Source organism: Thermobia domestica, chromosome 9, assembly GCF_964235325.1.
Source record: "Thermobia domestica chromosome 9, izTheDome1.hap1.1, whole genome shotgun sequence".
Classification (NCBI taxonomy): Eukaryota; Metazoa; Arthropoda; class Insecta; order Zygentoma; family Lepismatidae; genus Thermobia; species Thermobia domestica.
Window position 1 is genome coordinate 127,866,493 of NC_137462.1, and position 17,754 is coordinate 127,884,246.

Consider the following 17,754-nt stretch of genomic DNA (forward strand, 5'->3'; position numbering starts at 1 on the left):
TATCTACTTTAAGTATAATACAATAATGGGAAAAAGTAGCAATATAGGACAATAGTAATAAAAGAGAATTTGTCCTTGGTTAATAAATTTACCTTTAATTTAGTACACAGACCTATCATCGTTGATTAAAGCGATGCAAATGAATGATATTATTAGAACCATGCAAGTAAGCCTCATAAGAATGTAATGTTCGTACTTACGAATGTGCGTTAATCTGCACGATAAACCTTGAACGAGAGTGAATTTTTAAATTATGTTTTCTGCAATAGATAGATAGAGTAATTGTCATCTCTGTCTTCGTTAATGGAGTAAATCCGTTAATATTTTAATAAATAAAGATGTTCTTATCTAAAACCGGCAGAGAAAACTAAATACATGGAAGTTCATCGGGTTCGTAATACGGCAAATTATGGATGCGTTAAAATATTAAATAATACTTTTGATAAAGTGGATAGTTTCTAATGTCTAGGATCAATATTAAGAGACGAAAACCATATTCACGAAGAAATTAAATGTCGACTAAAAGCAGGGAATTCCTGTTATTATTCATTTCAAAATCTCTTGTCGTCGCGAATTTTGTCGAGAAATTTGAAGCTTAAAATATACAAAACGATAATCATGCCTGTTGTTCTATATGGTTGCGAAACATGGTCGCTTACTCTAAGAGAAGAACATAGACTGAAAGTATTTGCGAACAAGATCCTCAGACGAATATTCGGACCCAAAAGGAATGGGAATGCGGAATGGCGGAAACTTCATAACGAGGAACTACATAATTTACATGGTTTACCAAACATTGTTAGGGTCGTCAAATCTAGGAGGCTCAGGTGGGCGGGTCATGTTGCCAGTATAGAAGAAAGTAGAAACGTTTTTAAAGTCTCGACTGGAACACCAATCGGAAGATCTAGGCGCAGGTGGAAGGATAATATTAAGATGGATCTCACAGAAATAGGAATACAAAGTAGAAACTGGATCCAGTTGACTAAGGATAGAAGTCAGTGGAGAGCTTTTGTGAACGCGGCATTGAACCTCAGGGTTCCACAGGCCATAGAGTTAGTTAGATTTTTTAGTTAGTCCTTATCTTCTGTTCTTTAGTTCCACAGATAATTCCCAAACGGAAAGCAAACTATTGATTTTTGGTTTTTGAAACAGATAGATAGAGGGATTATACTGTCCGAGTTTGTTAATAGAATCAATTCTTAACATCTTAATTTGTAAATGGTGCCGAAAGCGAAGGTTTGAGTTCTATTCAACGAATTTAAAATTTTCGTTACTGAATTCTCTGTCTATGTATATATATATATATGTTATTTTGTGAATTTTTCAATTTTAAGCTGTTCATTCGATACAGCATCAAAAACTTTCTGAGAAAGTAATAGATTTTTTCTCGTCACTCTTACCATTCCCGACATATTGGCCAAAAAGTTCCGATTTCAGGAGATTTAAAGGGCCATATGTCGCGAACCGTAAGTCATAGAGATCATATTGGTGTTGATCAATACCTAAGAGGATGGTGAACATTTTGATACCAAAGAGTAACCGATGGCCACCGGTTACTATTGGTACCAAAATGTTTTCCATACTCTTAGGTGTTGATCAACACCAATGTAATCTCCCCATGACTTACTGTTCCCGAGATATTAGCTAAAACATTTTCCGATTTCGGGAGTTTTAAGGAGCCATATCTCGGGAAACGTAAGTCATAGAGATATCATATTGCTGTTGGTCAATACCTAAGAGGATGGTGAACATTTTGGCATCAAACAGAAACCGGTGTTCAGTGGCCAACTTGCGACACTTTCCCAAATATTGTCCAAAAATGTTTTGATTTCCAGATATTTAAGGAGCCATATCTCTTGAATCGTAAGTCATGAAAACATGATATTTTGCGAATTTTTCAATTTTGAACCATCTATTTCGAGCATTTGTCTTCGTGAAATAACATATCGTAGGACGTTTGAACAGGTTTCCTCCTACGTATAAACTAAACACTTTATCATTCTGATTTCACGGTTCCAGAAGTCTTGTGAATTGTTGATGTGCGTCTTTGCGAACCCTAAGCAAGCATGTATATGTTCGTCTGTTAATTTGACCTGCAAAGCAGAACAAATAATATGAGTACAGTTACAAATCTCTGCATTCCATTCCAGACCTAAATTTGTTTTCAGGTTAGTCGCAGCAGAAATGGGTTGTATGTGTTAGATTCAATAATAGACACATTTTCGTCTTCAGGTGTCAATTGCGGTGTGCCGACTTTCTGTTTATAAAGGTAGCCAATAAAGTACTTTCCCTTTATCACCCACCATCTTCGAACATCGATATGTCATCTAAGACGTACCTGGAAGATCCCATTAGCATCGACGAACTTCTGCCAACGTTCTGGAAGGCCATGGATTCCATTGCGGTAGAAGTTGGTAGACCATGAAGCGAAGAAAGTATCAAGTGTATTTTGCACCTCTATTAGGAATTTGAATGGGCATCCTCTAAAGTGATTGTCAAGAAATGGAACAGTTGATAATCGGACGGTGCAATGTCCGGGGAGTATGGCGGATGCAATAGTGTTTCCCATCCAAGGCGTAGAATGGTGTCCCGGGTCATCCTAGCCACATGGGGCTAAGCGTTGTCGTGTAACAGGAGGATCCCTTTGCAATTCACACCGAGAAAAATGCGTTCTCCGGACAGCAGTATATTGTACAAATATACGGAATCCTCTTGCTTACTACAGAAATGAATACAGAGCATGCGTTATCCATATGTTACATAAGCACTGCCATTAGATGTTACATCATGCCGTTGCAGGATGTCCGGCATCTAACAGTTTTCCGTATTCACATTCATATACTTATGTTACATTCCTCAGCTATATGTTATATACGTCCATTTGTATGTGAGATCCTGACCGCCTATATTGTTCCATACGGAAAGTACGCTGAACGGAAAGTATAGATGAAACACTTATATAGAAAGTATTATAAAACATGCGTTTTCAGTTATACGTCTGCTGTACGTTAAGTCCAAAAACTACAGGAGTTACGCATGTAACCCACCTTTTTAAGTACGCCACCTACATTTTTTCTCAGTGCAGAAGTGCTGTCTCCAGTGTTTTGAGTTTTTCTTGAGGACGGCTCAACTGCTGACAGTGCACAGTTGCATTGATGCTCTAACCAGCTGGTAGTAGTTCCCGATGCACGCTGCCGCGAGAAGTCCACCAAACATACAGGAGAACCTTCTTCTGGTGCAGTGCTGGTTTCGGATGTTTTGGAACCGGTTCATGGGATGTTAAACAATGATTGTGGTAACGTGGAGCTTCGTACAGGACCCACTTCTCATCGCATGTCAACACACTGTCCAGAAATTGCTCCTTCCTCAAAGAAACATAGGTGTTTACTCCCGTTGTTTTCTGGCCCGGAGTCAAATCATGTGGGATCCATCGACCCAACTTGTAGTGCTTCTCAAGTTGATAGAGTTGCTACCGAATAGTTTTTCCACTCACGCTGAATTGTAGTCCCAGTTCCTCAAATGTCTGGCCACTGTTTGCCTCAGTTGCTGCCTGAAGATCTTCATTTTGTACATGTGTTTGTCTTCCGGCACGTGGTGCATCTTCAAGTGTTTCGGTACCGTCTTTAAACTCGTTAAACCATCGCTGCACTGTACGCGTATTTATGGCACCCTCCCCAAAGGCGTGGCATATCTTCCGTCCCTCTGCAGCTGCGTTTCACGCCAATTTAAACTCGTACAGCATTCATGCCCTTATGATGCTCTGTGGAGGTCCCAGGTTCACTCTGTCCTGAGTGAAGTTCAGGTATAACTAAACTGCCAGAATCAGGTAGTATGTTGGATATACCCACACCAACAACTAATCTTCGCCTTATCTCCATTCGCATTCAACTCACAGTGTAAGGGCCAATTGAACACAGACCTCCAGAAAAAGGGACAGAACTTTCTTGGTTACCTTTATAGTTTGTAATCCTTGTTCCGCTTCTGCTTCGAATCGTTCAATCCAATGTCTTAATGTTTAAGATCCTGTTCCATGGTTAGAGCAATCGTTTTTTAGGCATTCCAGCTTCCCACTTGCCAATTACTCTTCCTCTAGTTATAACAGACGAGTAGCCTTGAGTCTTTGTTATTATTATTATTAAATCAATTTGTCACACACAACAAATCGTTCTTTCTAAGTTCGTTCTGACAATGCTCTTGGAGCATTCTCAACTATTTTTATTTTTTGCAATAGACAGCTGAGCGATTATCTCGGATGAGCATGTTAATGGAGTCAATACCTTAATATTTTTACCGGTTACGGTTACTTTAACGGTGGTTGTTTTTATCCCATTTTTACTATAGGAAAAAGATGTATACTTATAAAATATTGGAAGTTACACATTGCACCGTTAAATGGCAGCAAATATCCTTTAGTAGTTGTCATCTAATGGACAAAACTTCGCGCGATCCTCTTCATTTTTTTTTAGCAGAGTTTATTTGACTCTGGATAGATGAAACTCTGATTTGACAACAGCTACGAGTGATGCATGGATTTACATTTACGTGAGATGAAAATCACATAAAAAAACTACTCCGTGACTATACGATTAGTATACGCGCCTTTAGGACGGAAAACGCCCTTTCGATTCCGGATAGGAATTCATGTGGTTGGGATCTCACCACGTTAAGTTGCAGGTTCATGAATCATATAGCCTTCCTTGTTGAACTGGACCCTTAACTGACAAATCCAGAATTAAGCACACGAATCACACTAAGTCTAACTACGGCACTAAACTAGGAAACACTACTTTTTTTCTTTCTTTGTTTTTTCTTTCTTTTTTCTTTCTTTCTTTCTTTTCTTTTTTTTTTTTTTTTTTTGTAAAGAAGTTAATATAGACGACAATATACTCCCGTACATCTTTTATAACTACTACGGAATACATTTTTTTGAAACTTGTTTCCTGGGTTCCACATGTTTTAAATTGAGAAATAATAATAAAAAAATCTTCAAGGAGCACATGAGCTCTAAAATTGTCCATATGAAGGCACGGTGGCTCAGTGGTTGAGTGCTTACCTCTGGTGTGTGGGGCCCCTGGTTTGATCCCCGGTCAAGTATGTTTGTGGTGGCAACATCATTTCCGTGGGTTTTCTCGGGTTACTCCGTTTCCTTTCATTTTCTCATTTCACCAATGCTTTCGTCATCATTCACTTGCTTTAATAATCGTCTCCTTTAGCTCAAAGGTTATAATCGTGGGACGTTAAACTTATTTTTTTTTTAAATATCCACTTCTGGACCTATATTCATTGAATTATTATTATTCTCTTAATATTCAGCTAATATTCCGTCACTCATGTTTGAATAGTCTAATGAAACAAATATCAAATCTTTGTCTTATCTGCGCATTCTGCCCACAGGGAGGTTCTATTTTTTGTTGTTCCTTACTTGATATTTAATTTCCGTTTTTAGCTTTTGAGACTATATTAGACTTGGATCTACACTTTTAAGACGGATCCCGAAGCATCCCAATGAGTTCAATGTTCTGCTGCTGCAAATTGAATCTGGAATCCTGTGTACCAAAGGAGCGCGCTAGCTATAGATGAGGGTAGAAGGCTCGAAAGCAAGGTCTAGTTCACCTGCTAACTATTGGTAGGACCACTCAAGCAGTACAAAAGGGGGGTAAGACGGCTAGGTTATTTTCTTTGTGGTTGAAAAGAGCATATAGAAAGCTTGTAATATAGGAGCTGGAGTGAAAGAATAAATTGAAAATTAGGGACAAACAAAGTATTGGCTGAGCAAAACAATATATTTACATTTAAAAAAAAAAAAAAAAAAGGTGTAACTCTTTCGCCAACTAACACTTTGGCTTCATCAGACAAGATATAGTGTCTGATGAAGCCGAAGTGTTAGTTGGCGAAACTGTAACACGTATGTAGTTTTTTATGTGAATATATTGTTTTGCTCAGCAAATAGTTTGTTTGTGTTTAAGTATATACAAAGCAAAGCTTAGACTTATGGAGAAGGTTAGAGGTTTTCAAGTATACGAGAATTGAGTACTTATGAGTTCGTTACATTTATATTCATACATCAATTAAGACTCCTCTGAGAAAGGTCCTCTTGGATTCTATACATGAAATGAAATAACGTTCCTAGTTGTACGTATCACTGTTATATCCTTTAAGCTAAAATAAACGGATAATTAATTAAAGAGAATACTTATGAAATAATTGATGAAAATGAATATGTGAGGGAACTAGAGATCTCCAAGAAACCTCATACACACAATGTTGTCAATCACAAAATCACACGACTGAGGATCATGCTCTTGAGCTCCCAATGAGTTTGGCCAGACCGTCCGTCAGGCCAGTGATTGTAGTTTGAGGGAAAATTTCCCTATCTAGGGAAATTTCGTAGGTAAACTTAGCAAAAAGGGAAAAGGATATTTTTCAATAAAAAGTGAAAATCTGGGGAAATTCTTGCGCTGACTGATTAACCAATATAAATGAATAAATTTTTCTTTGTTCTTCAGAAATAAACCAATACAATAGCAATACTTTGTGTTTGTGTTCAAAGTAGCATAATTTGCATTCATTGTTGACTGGGTGTATTTTTTCTAAGAAAAAAAATAAGTGAAAAAAATAAAAGCAAAAAGCAAATGAATAAAACAAATCTAAGTTGAGTTCATCTTGAGTTTAACGTTCCTTTTAGCGGCGAGGCTATATGAGATGGGACGTGCTGATAAACGTGGAATCCGAACCACATGAGCTCCTACTAAAACAAATGTAGTTGGAACTGTTACGCCTTTACTTCACCTCAACTTAACTTCCAATCCTGTATGGAAGTAGCCACTTTTGAAATGTACTTTGTACTATGGTTTAACATATATGTATAGTAATGTTGCCTGGGTCGCCACAACGCGTTCTGACGTTGAAAAGTCTTCTCAGAAGATTCTGGTAAGTGTCAGGATATTAAGTGTAACCACATCTGTAAAATAATCACATCGCGCGGGACAATGAACACCGCGACTGGTTGACTTCTGTGGATGATGGCATCGTTGATTTTTTACATTAATATATATTCAAAGAAAACCAAATATAACTACAATGGCTTTACTGATTTATGTTACGGTACGATTACAAAAGCTTCTTGGAAAATTTACAACCTAATATAGTTTGCACAAAGTTATGAAATTCCTATTCGGCATAGATGAAATTCTTAGAATCTCCAGTAATCGTATCCAAAAAATATATTTGAAAGTAGTTTACACATCTGTTGCAAATACGAGTCACTAAAAATGTTCTATACTTGTACAGTTATTCAATGAAGTACATATCGGCGCGACGTATTTATTGATATCTAGATAGTTTAATAATATTGGACAACATATTATATCAGAGATATCATCTTAACATTTCGCAGCAGAACGAACAGGTACTTACTATCTTCAATTGTCATCATATTTTTTGTCCCTTGACAAGATCAAACTTTCTCTTCTACAAATCATTTAGCCAGTTAATATTATAATTACTATTCTTATTTAATTATTGCACATATTTTTCATAGCTCATAATATTCATTTAACTAATACAACCTTGCCCAACTTCACATGTTAAGATTCGAATCTAAAAGACTAACGTTTAGTATCACTAAGTTCTGAAATCTGCTGATCTCCAGTCGGATAAGATATCTCATCCATAAGAAAATTATTTATAACATCCTCAATATCAATTATGGTTAATAGGCCGACATGTATGTATGATAAATTTTAACTGTTACAAGGAGGAAACATGGTGCATTCTAAGCATATTGGATTTATACAGAAACAGAAGCTGGAAACCCAGGAATTTTGACTTGAAGTTTTAAATATATATTGATTACTATTTCTACATTTTATTTAATTTTGGGTGGCCTACGGTAAAGGAAAGGGCCTAAGCTCCTAGAAGGAACTTTCTAGTACGACATATTGATCGCAGTTAGGCCTATCATCACAATTATTAAATTTTAAACAGTAAATAAAGTATAAAAAATTATCTTTATGTGACAGTATTACGTTTAAACTCTGTTGACCTTTTTATAATAAATTCAACTCGAAGTTTACACCATTTTAACACGTTTCGATGTAATCAAAATTGATTCAGTTTTATATTTGAAACATTAACAATTCTTTTTTTATACATTATGCATTTGTTAATTGACGAACCGATTGGACATGCTAAAACAGCAATTAAAAGCGCCTGAGCTTCAACTTATAACTTTAGCTTTCAAATCTTTCATTTACGGTTATGTGTGATTTCCCATTTAACACAGACAAACATTTTAGGTATTTGTACTTTAAATAGTCTAAATTAGTTAACTATTTTTTTTTCATAAAGTTTATGATATAAAATTATTGTTCAAAGCCTTTGTATTTTAATAAGCTTTCTGTAAAATCAATACGTGTGAATTGTGCTTCTATCTTTGGAGTTCTTTTAAGCTATATGTTGAGGACGTTTATGTGTTTGTGGTCAATCCTTTCGACAATGAGATCTCGGAAACTACAGGCTCTAGAAAGATGACGTTTTCATTGATCGATTGGAAATTTTGCGTAGATTGTCCAGTTCTAATTGAATATTTTTTTTAAAAAAAAACATGGCCATTATTTCTTTATTACATTTTTTTAGGGTACACTGGAAATGTAGAAATTAAAAAAAAAAAAGAACTAAAGCATCATAGTTTATGCGTTATACATTCCAACACCATATTGTTGTATATTGGGGTTGTATACGTCTCGGAAGTTTGTTTCATGGCCAAATAATAATGAAAAAGGAAGGACAACAATTTCTCGAGTCTAAGATAAATCTTTATTTTTTGAGTGTTTTGCCCAATGAACACCATATATAATTGACATTATAATTAATTGTATTTGCAATGTATTTGCTTATTACATACTGCATGCAAGAAGAAAGAAAACACTGGTCATACATGAATTAGAAACTCCAACTGGAAGTAGGCTCAAATCTTGCAAACGGTGCGAGATATTGAGAAAAAATAATCGAAAAAATCTTTCCTTTATGATACCCCTTGCCGATTTTTTTTAAATCAATACGTCTTTCACTTATGTCTGTAAAGGGACATGTACATATGTTGTGAGAAATGAGAAGGAGATTTATGTTCATTATGCGAACAGGGACGTAAGCAGGAATTTATTTCGGGAGGGGTCCAAAGCTTTTCGGGGGGGGTCCAAACACAATTTAATGCTAAATTATATTAAAAATTGTAAAATTGCCCCTAAAATTAGACTAAATTTACAAAAAAGTCCGGATTTCGGGGAGGGGGGTACGGACCCCTAGGACCCACCCCCTGCGTACGTCCCTGTATGCGAATGATGTGCTGTGTAGAGAGCGCAGGTTCAGCTTATATATATATATATTACTTCCATTGTTTTTTCTTTTTCTTTTTGCATTTATTTTTCTTTTCAATTTAAATCTTAAATCTTTCTTCTTCTTCTTCATCAAACATTTTATCTTTTATTAATAAGTATTCTAAGTAATGTGTAATTATAGTGCAGATAAAGAATAACATAACAAATTAAATAACTTAGGAAATTCTAATTTTGGGAAATTAAACAAACTGTTATGAAATGCATAACATAAACATATTAGATTAAGTATTATTTTTGAAAGTAAATAAAATAAATCAGGTTAACAACAAACAAAACTGTTAGGGCCAGTAGTGGGGCATCTTGAGTTTAACGTCCCTTTTAGCAGCGAGGTTATATGAGACGGGACGTACTGATTAACGTGGAATCCGAACCACATGAGCTCCAGCTAAAACAAATGCGATTGGAACTTTTTTTTTTTAAATATGCCAAATTAATCTTATCATATAATTTCTGTCATAGAAATTGGACACTCAACACACTAAGGAAAATTTGATAAGAAAAGGGAAACCTAACATCTCAGATTGATCTGTGCCTCCCCCCCCCCCCAATATCCAAACTGAAATCAGAATTGTAGATCTGTCCTCTGTAATCGCTCCACCCGCTCTCAAAGAGTTCTTGTCATTATTTAGGATACACATGAAGCTGTATGGTTAGAGATTGTTTCACCCATTTATTTCCACCTGTTTTAATATGGAGATGTGATTGTGGTCAAATGACCTTCATTTTTAATAAGAAAGAGAAAAAGAACGATTAAAGAAATCATGAGCTGTTAAAAGAAGGAGCTTTCTTCAGAGAAGATGAATGGTTTTCAACACTTACAAATCAAAATAGAAATTGAAACTGATAAATCAAAATAAACCCACTCCTTCCTTTAGCAGTTTTAAAACACTTGTTTTCTTTCACATTATTATTGTTTAAAGTAATAATATGATACATTGAAATGCGTAAGAGAAAGGTGTTTTTTTAGGTAGCCATAAAACTTATGCACAAATGATGAATATTTTATTAGCTTTCGCTTTCTGGAAGAACGGGTTACTTTTACATGAATTGCTGTGTGTGTGTATGTGTGTGTGTGTGTCTTTTAACTCATTTTCTGTTTTGGAGTTTCCATTATTCTGATTTTACTCTAGAAACTTTTTTTTGTTGTTGTTTTTGTTTCTTTTGGTTGTTTTAAATTACTAATCAATTATGGTGTATAGATAGATTCACGTACGCTTTCACATATATATTTATTGCGTATTACACGCAATCGAATCTTTATTATTCATAATTTGAAATTACAGTATAATAATCATTTCAGAAAATGTTTCTTTGTTTATGAATCAGATCAAATGAAAGGCAAAGGCGCTAAAAATGAAAGGATGTGGACACCTACAATAGCATCTTTTTAATATAACCAATGTAAAGGGAAAATTGAATGAGTAATTGCTTTCTGTGTATAAAAGTGCTCTACTTTTTTTTATTTTCTTTTTTCTAAAAAAAAGGAAAAGTTTTTATTTTTTTTATTTTTTGTGCATGTTTCTCTTCTAGTGCGAATACTCTGGGCAGTCACATTTCGGTTTTGGGTGGGGCACTTTCCATTTTTCTTTCTTTTTTTTCTTAATTTTCTTCTTTTCTCTCTTTATATGTATATGATGTACATGTACACAAAGTGGTGAGATCACTTAACGATAATTGGCTCCAATTAGTGAACTCACTGAATATTTAATTCAGTTATTCAAAGGCCAATGATCTCTATTATATATAAAAAAAAAAAGTCCCTCAATGCTTGGACACTGTCATTTTTGTTGTTCTTTCTTTCTTAAGAAGATCAACAAACAGCTATTTTGTCGTGCATAACAAAGTAAGGAAGTAATTTTACAGTTCTTTCTATGTATTATACCTACATACATTCTTTTAAAGGCGTTTAGCTTAAAAAAAATATTTACTTTGTCAATGTGTCCGTCAGTCTGTCCGGGAGACAAACAAAAATCTCAAGAACTACTTGATGCATCATCACCAACTTTGTCCAGGATGTGCAAAGTCAATCGAGAGGAATTGAATTCGTTTATGGAGGAGATACATCCACCGGAAGTGGTATAAATAAACTATTTCCGGTGTTTATGTTGATCACTATAGAACAAAAACGGTAAAACGTAGCGAGAGGTGGTTTCCAGCAATTAATTAATAGTCCCAAGAATATTTCTTGTCTATTTCTTGTTGTATTTCTTGTCTATCCTTAACTTTGTACTAAAACCGGAAGTGATATAAATCCACTGCAACTTTTGGTTTCAATATTAATCTAAATAGATCAAAACTGATAAAAGACAGCGAGGATTGGTGTTTTGGAATAGATTTAGCGGTCTGAGAATGGGTACCATTTGTCTATTAACCCAGCTCTATTTAACAGAAAGTTGCAAATATGAATCACTTTTGTTTTTTACTGTTAATTGCTGTAAAGTAAAAACTCTGACGGATACCAAGAAGCTCTTTCCTGCAGTCAATTAAGTGTTCCAAGAGTATGTCTCATCTCCACTCTAATATCTCTACTAAATCCGGAAGTGGTAAAATTTACTATTACTTCCGGTTTTAATATTAATACAGGAAATATCATGCCGTAAACTGCTTCACGTGACATTATATTAGATTGGCGATAACAAGATCAACCTGTCGCAGGTTTGAATCTTGGTCGGCACAATTGGTGTTATGTATGTCCTTTCATCCTTCATTACATTATCATCATTTACTTCTCATCGTCTTCTTTAGCCTAAAGAGCACAATCGTGGGAAGATCGCAAAACTCAAAAACATGATAAAATGCACATATGACGATATATAGTAATCTTCACTACAGAAAAAAAAAACTAGTATCTATGTAACGAAATTTTGGGCACTTTCGAAATTAATTGGTTATAATGGAATGTTGTTATACTGAAATAAATCACTTCTCAAGAACTCACCTGTATTTACGTAGTATTCGGGGTAGTCACAGTACTCTGCCGTGATTCACTGAATCGTTTCCACGAAACAACTTCTCGCTATCTGTTACCGTTTTTGTTCTATGACGATAAACGTCGAAACAGAAAATGTCTACTTTGAATCACTTCCGGTTTGAATATAAAGTTAACGGAGGAAATAGCACCTATACTTAAGACACTGAATTAACTGAAAAAAAAAATTGATATCTCTTACAGTTATTTTTCTTTTATACAATGTCGATAGATGGACAAAGCCTTTTTATAAGACTTCCGACACTTATGCATAACATAGTTTGGAAGTTTAAGCAAGTGAGTACCGTTTCATAGTGTATAAACAAGACTTCCACTTTATGCGAAATCAATATCCAAACTTGAAGTAGTATAGGATCTATCTAAAAAACTGGATGTAATAGAGTAATAAAATCAAATATAGAATATGTTCCTCGGACTGTGTGAATCAAATATCAAAAACCTATTACTAGCTATCCCTTACTGCTTTCGTTCTATGGCGATAGAATAAAGCTTGAAATCAAAATCGTTAATTTGAGCCACTTTCGGTTTTAATAAATGGCTAATGGAGGGGATAGAACCTATTCTTGGGACGCTGAATTGATTGCAAATAACACTTTCTTATACAGTTTTTTCTCTATGAAAATCTGAATCCAGAAGTACTAGTAGACCCTAAGTTCAACCACTTCCGATTTTGATAGAGTATTGCAGATAGTCATGACATGTTGTCTTTAGACTATGAATCGTTTGCCAAAAAAAAAAAAAAAAAAAAAAAAGCGTTTCTTGCTTTGTATTACCATTTTCGTTCAATGGGAATAAAGTTGAAACTGGAAATAGTTAAACACCTCCAGTTTGAGTACAGGATTAACGGAGAAAAGGACATATTTTTGGAATACTGAATCGATTGCAAAAACCACATTTTGATAGCATTTACCGTTTTTGCTCTACGTAAATCAATTTTGAAACCGGAAGTAATAGTAAATTTCAACCACTTCCGGTTTGGGTAGAGTGTTGAAGAATAATCGTGATCTGCTTTTTCTTGAGACACTGAATCATCTGCAAAAACATTTTTCGCTATCTGTTACCATTTTCGTTCTTGACAATGAACGTTGAAACCGGTATTGAAATAGGAAGTAATAGTAAATTTGAACCACGTTCTGTTTTGATAAAGTGTTGTGAATAGGCACAATATGTTGCATTAGAGATATTTGCAAAAAAAAAAAAAAAAAAAATGTTTCTCGATATCTGTTTATTGTCATCAATTCATAAAGAAAGGTAGTTCACATACTTATATAAAGAAAAAAAACTACCTAATAAGATAACACAATTAAATCTTGCTCTGGGAACATGATGTAACATATGCAAGTTATACATAAACTTCAAAAAGCATATAGTAGTAGATGAGCAATAACTTAAGTAGAAAAACTATTAGAAATTAATCTTAAAAAACAATTTGTTCTATTCAAGAGTAATTTTAGTACCTTTATGGGTGTTCGGGTATGCAAAAAAATATTGAAACATTTATTGAAATGTAAAATATAAAACTAAAGTTATTAAGAGTACAATCTATCGACAAAATATGACAATTAAAATGAATAATTTACAAAATATCACAGAGCATTCATCAATTAGGAAACACATTCCCATTCATAGAATAAAGTGAAATTAAAGTTGATTTGGCTAATGTTTAGCAGAAGGGGTCCACCAATTGTTTCTAAAAGATGTTAGAATTTCGACAATTTCTTTTCACATTAGGTTATTTTAGGGTAGGTTAGGTTAGTTTAGGTGAGTTTTGGTTAAGCTAGGTTAGGTTAGATATATTTATGTCACATTATGTTAGTGTAGGGGTCCAGCATAATTTTCCAAAAAATAATACATTTTTCCTTATTTCTACTGATATTTGGTTAGTTTAGGTTAGTTCAGTTAGCTTAGTTTAGGTTAGGTTAGGTTAGGTTAGATTTGGTTAGGTGTAAGTACTTGCATCATCCATTTTTCCTGTAAATTTTTTATTTTTTACGTGCTTCTGGACCCCTTCTGCTAAACATAACCCGTTGATTTTCGTAACAAAAACAATGATAACAGTAAAAGTAGTTTGCAATATTCTGCCTATGATTTTTTTTAAATCGTTCTTATAGAAATGTCAATCAAGTGTAAATAAGCCTATCCAGCCCCTTTAATCCTGTTTAAATGTCACATATTGTGATTATGTAAAATTTTGACTAAGACTATAAGTAATCAAAATATTACAAAAACGAAGAAAGAAAAATTGTGTTTGTTTTAGCCACACGTTTCTTTATTGTTAGTTGCACTATGTTTTCTATTTCTACAAAAAAATCCATTCTACCATCCAGACATCTCTTAATAGCTACAGTGCTGCCTCGAGAGAAGGCATAACTTTCTAAAGCTGGAGGAGGATAGAAATGAATTCCTTTTATTAAAAGCATGTCTTTTTTTTTTTAAATGATAGTATAGTTTTAGCAGGAGCATTTTATATATTTAGGAATGAAAATATTTTTGTAAGTCAATATGTTTATATTCATTCAGATTCACATTTCAGTACAGACATCTCTATAGTTTCTTCGTATTTCTGTTCCCATATTTAATATATACATACAAATTTTGTGGTATTGGGTTGGATTTTCAAAATCAATTTGCGGAAAAATCTAGGGTGGTGAGGAAAAACGGACTTCATTTTCGGAATCAGCGAGTCAAGAACTATTAAATTCAGCTATCAAAACGAAAACAAGATCCAGATGGTTTTCATTTACAGCCCTGTGATAATTTTTTCTATAATCTATATTGTTTTTCTCAACGAGTAGTTTAAATCAAATTTAAGTGAACAAGAAAATAACCAAATAAAGCACTAAGATTAATTGAATCAATAAAAATTTTTCATCAATTTAAGATCTTTTACATGTGGTTCGGCATGGTGGTAGAAACGGTACTGAATTTTAGCCATAATTACCTATGACGTGATGATGTGATTAGTGGGTGGTCCGTGTTTTAAAACTCCCTTGAACAAGACATTGTGAAAAAAATAAATATTTACTATATTAATATATATATTATATATATATATATATATATTGAAAGGCTTGAACCTGCCCTGATGAAATTCTACATACTCCACTGGGCGTAGTGATTTTCATCATCTCACTTCCACTAGTGGTTGTAAGCATATGCGGTCACAGGATTTTGATACAAGGGCGCACTGAGGCTCAGGGGCGGATCCACTACCGATTTCTGGGGGGGCGGTGGGTTGTCATACTGCTACTTTTAAGGACTCCAAACTTTGGGGTGGGTTTTATTTATATATATAAAATAAGAAAGTTTCCTCTTCTGGGGGGGGGGGAAGCGATCGCCCAGATCGCCCCCCGTGGATCCGCCTCTGCTGAGGCTCAAGTTCACGACTTGAGACTGGCTTATTTATTAAGACAAAGAACTTGGGATTTAGGGTATTTCTTTATTCACAAATTGTATTCTTCATTCTGCATTTAGGAGAAGAATGGAGAGAATTAGTTGGGTCGAGCGGAAAACGAATGAGAGGGTGTTAGAAATGGTGGGGGAGAAAAGGACAATTTAATGTATTATTAAGAAGAGGAAGAGAAACTGGTTGGGACATTGGTTAAGAAGGAACTGTATCATGAGGGACGTGCTAGAGAGGAGTGGCAGGAAAGAAAGGGAGAGGGTGAAGGAGACTACAATTAATGGACGATATAAAAACAGAAAAATCTTTCGTGAAGGCGAAGAGGTTAGCGGAAGACCGTGGAGCATGGAAGCTTCTTAGTTGTAGCAAGTGACCTGCAAATAATGGCAGAATAGCTTTTAATAAATTTTTTAAAAAAATAATGGAGATATACAGTAAGAAACGTTCGCAGGAGTTTTTTCCAAGGAGGGCAAAAAACCAATATACAAACAAAGTCGTGAATATATACACCTTGTTACAAATAAATTCTTCATGCAAAACAAAATGCACTTTGCAAAATTTTATTAACTACAGTATATATATGTTAAAATACTATAGTGGGTAAGTAAGCAAATTTGTTTTGACATATATTTCTAAGAATTGAACTCGTTTCGAAAATCTAGCCAATTGCCTTTCTTTGCTCTAACGTTGCATTTCCAGGACCATTGTTGTGAACACTATGAGGCTTTTAACTACAATAGTTCTCTCCAGGCCCGCAACTATCATTTTTTACGTTTTATATTTATACCCTCTACATTAAGGAGACACATAATCAGTGAAAGAGAATGATTATGAAATAATTGGGGGAATTAGAATGTGGGAGGAAACGAGAAAACCTCGAGAAAATCCATGGACAGGACAATTATCTGCTACACGCTCACGTAGGCCGGAATTAACTGAGGCCGGTTCTCTACCACAACCACCGTAACTCATTTTTCAAGAATTTTATTTTCATGCTTCAATACAATTGGGACCATATCATTCAGCAGGTTATCAGTGTAAAGTGGTCGTTTATATATACTCTCTTTACAGAATACTTTTTTGAAATATTGTCAACAAACGCACAAGTATAGTAGGTTAAGTTATTCGACATCCGAGTGACACATATCAAATAATGATATATCTGGCTGATAGATAATTCTTTGAAACCATTCCTAGAACAACATACGAAAATCATTTTTTTAAAATAGTACTAATGATGTCATTTTTATTTGGTCTTTACCAGGGGCGGATCCAGGACGGACATCTGGGGGGGGGGGACGGTGGATTGTAATACTGCTACTTAGAACTACATTTATGAGCTCCCAACTCTGGGATGGATTTTATTTATATATAAAATAAGAAAGTTTCCGCTTCTGGGGAGGCGATTGCCCCCCCTGGATCCGCCCCCTGGTCTTTAATAATATTCATTCTTCTTTATTAAAGGGTTGTTAACAGTAACGAAGCGATAGGCGTAAATGAGTACTTCTGGATTTTCTTGGGGTGAAAAATCTCCGGACGCGGAAACTGTAAATATTGTCTGATAAAAACTGTTAACAAACACGTAACACATTTTCCAGAACAAAAATTTCCGGATGCGAAAACTATAAGTATTTCTTGCTAAAAGCGGTTTCAAATTCGGTACCGAAATCATTTATTTATTTATTTATTTATTTATTTTAATGTGAGAGCATTGGTTCTGGTTATGGTACCGAAACCGACACTGAAGGTAAAGTTGAAATTACAGGGAAAAGAGGAATAGGTTTTGCAGGAATCCGCTGTAGGTTGTTACATCAAGTTGTAATTTTATAGCTGCGTAAGATTGTTTGCAGCTTATAATGATCCTTTTTAGCTAGCGATGTTCGCAAATGATCATGTCAAATTGTAGTTCACGTTTCGTTCGAAAGCATACCGTATCAAATTAGACTGTTCTATTTAGATTTCAA

General features: G+C 34.7%; 1 protein-coding gene across 1 annotated transcript in view; it reads left to right on the top strand.

Moving 5' to 3' along the window:
- LOC145694113 (uncharacterized) overlaps positions 1–17,754 on the top strand; it is a 63,906-nt gene that overhangs the window by 32,175 nt on the left and 13,977 nt on the right. The gene's annotated exons all lie outside the window — the stretch shown is intronic.